The following is a 2,590-nucleotide window of genomic DNA, read 5'->3' as shown; positions in this document are numbered from 1 at the left end:
ATTATCTGAATACCTAAGTACCACTACCTAAGATTGGGAAAGACTAGGAAAGAACAGGTTTGGGAAAGAAACCCCAAGCTTTGCTTGCATATCAGACATCCAATTGGAGTTGAACAGGAAATTGGATGTTCTAGTCTAGAGTTCAGGGGTGAGGGTAAAGATGGAGACAAAAATTTGAATGTCAGTTTACAGATGGTATTTAAAGTCAGAAAACTAAATGAGCTCTCTTAGGGATAACATGGAGATGGACATGAGAAGGTAGCAGGAGAAAGAGCCCTGAGACAATTCAACAGGCTGGGTCAGTAGGAAGAAAACCCGGGGATTGTTCAGTTATCAAAGTTGGTTAACTCAAATCCTTCTGAGAGACTGAGATGAGATAGGATAAGATGAGACACACAGAGAATCGATTACTAGATTTGGCAAGATGGAGGATGCTGGTGACCTTGAGAAGAGTCAGTTCATCAATGAGGTAGGAATGGGGTAGGCAGAGAAGGAACAGAAGGTACAGAAATGGATTTTTACTCTGAATAAGAATGGAGAAATGGGATCATAGCTGGAAAGTGTTAGGGATGACCTTTTCTGATTGCTTTTTAAATATCATTACTGGATGTTTATATGGTAGTCATACAAAACAGGCAGAAATTAATGATGCAGAAGAGAGGGTGACTCTAGGAGCCAAGTTCTCAAGCAGACCAGAAGGGTTGGGACCCAGAGCACAATAGGAGCAGGGATATCTCCTTTGCAATGGGAGGGGAGGCAAAGCAAAGAGCAGGGGTACTGGTGCAGGCTGCATGTGGATTTGGAAATTTCTTATTTAGCTGCATTTATACTTCTTCAATTAAATATGATCATAGGGCCAGCCCGTGGCTCACCTGGGAGAGTGTGGTGCTGACAACACTAAGGCCACAGGTTCAGATCCCTATATAGGGATGGCCGGTTAGCTCACTTGGGAGAGCGTGGTGCTGACAACACCTACTGAAGGGTAAGATCCCCAGTCATCTTCATAAAAAAATAAATTAAAAAAAATAATAATAATAAATATGATCACACAGGTAATTTAGTGAAGAAGTTGGAATTCAAAAGTAAGCTTGTCTAGATATATCAGTGGAACAGAATATACAGAAACAGATTCATCAAATACATACTGTAGGGTAGTGTATAATAAAGGTGGTATTTCAAATGGGGAGAGAGAAGCATGGAGAACAATTCAATAAACGGTGGAGAAAGAACTAGTGAGCCATCTGGAAAGAAATAAAGTTGGACCTACTCTCACTCCAATGTAAAGTCTAAATGGTTCAAAGACTTAAAAGATAAAATAAAATCACAAAGCACAGGGCAACAAACAACCCACCCACAAAGGCACAGGGGGGAAAAAAGCACACAAAAGAACTGTTTTATGAGTGGGGAAGGCCTAAAGTATTACATAAAACAGAAGTCATAAAGTAAGTTTGGTAAATTTTATTAACTCAAAAAAAAATGTCTATATGGCAAAATCTTCTATAAGCAAATTAAAAAGATAAAGATAAAACTGGAGAAAACTGCAACTTATTTCACAGATAAGAGATAATTTCCCTATGGAAAAAGAGTTAAGTATAAATAAGATAAACTACTATAGGAAATTGGGTAAAAAATCTGAACAGTCACAGAAATGGCTCTAACTATGCTCCATCTTACTGATAAGAGAAATACAAATAAAACTATATTAGGACACCACTGTTTTACCCATCAGATTGATAACAATATGTTTGCAAGGGTCAGCACACTATAGCTCCCTAAGCCTGCTTTTGTACAGCCTACAAGTTAAGAATGGTTTTTATGTTTTAAAGGGTTGTAAACAAAACAAAACAAAACCAAGAAGAATATGCAACAGAAAATGTATGTGGCTTACAAGTCTGGTTTACTTCACTTAACACAATGACCTCCAAATCCATCCATGTTGCCACAAACGATAGGACTTCATTCTTTTCTATGGCTGAATAGTATTCCATTGTGCATATAAACCACATTTTCTTATCCATTCATCTGTTGTTGGACACTTAGGTTGATGCCATATATTGGCTATTGTAAATTGTGCTGCAATAAAACATGGGAGTGCAGATATCTTTTTGATATACTGACTTCATTTCCTTTGGGTACATATCCAGTAGTGGGATTGCTGGATCATATTTTTAATTTTATGAGAAACCTCCACACTGTTTTCCATAATGGCTGCACTAGTTTACACTCCCACCAACAATGTGCAAGTGTCCCTTTCTCCACATCCTTGCCAACACCTGTCTTCTTTTGCATTTTGAGAATAGCCATTCTAACTGGAAAGAGGTGGTATCTTGTTGTTTTGCTTTGCATTTCCCTGATGATTAGTGATGTTGAGTATTTTTTCATATGCCTGTTGGCCATTTGTATGTCTTCTTTTGAGAAGCGTCTATCAAGATCCTTTGCTCACTTCTCCACCGTGTTTTTTTTTTTTTTTTTTTTGCTGTTGAGTTGCTTAAGTTCCTTATATATTCTTGATATTAAACAGAATATTGTCAGATGTATAGTTTGTAAATATTTTCTCCTATTCTGTAGGTTGTCTCCTTACTCTGTTAAG

The 2,590-nt window shown here is 37.5% G+C and overlaps 1 pseudogene; it reads left to right on the top strand.

Moving 5' to 3' along the window:
• Nucleotides 1-424: 424 nt before the first annotated feature.
• The window catches only part of LOC103596225, a 45,618-nt pseudogene continuing 43,452 nt past the window's right edge, over nucleotides 425-2,590 (top strand).

Source organism: Galeopterus variegatus, unplaced genomic scaffold (assembly GCF_000696425.1).
Source record: "Galeopterus variegatus unplaced genomic scaffold, G_variegatus-3.0.2 Scaffold1962, whole genome shotgun sequence".
Taxonomy (NCBI): domain Eukaryota; kingdom Metazoa; phylum Chordata; class Mammalia; order Dermoptera; family Cynocephalidae; genus Galeopterus; species Galeopterus variegatus.
Note: the sequence above shows the minus strand (reverse complement) of the source record. Positions and strands in the feature narration are given on the sequence as shown.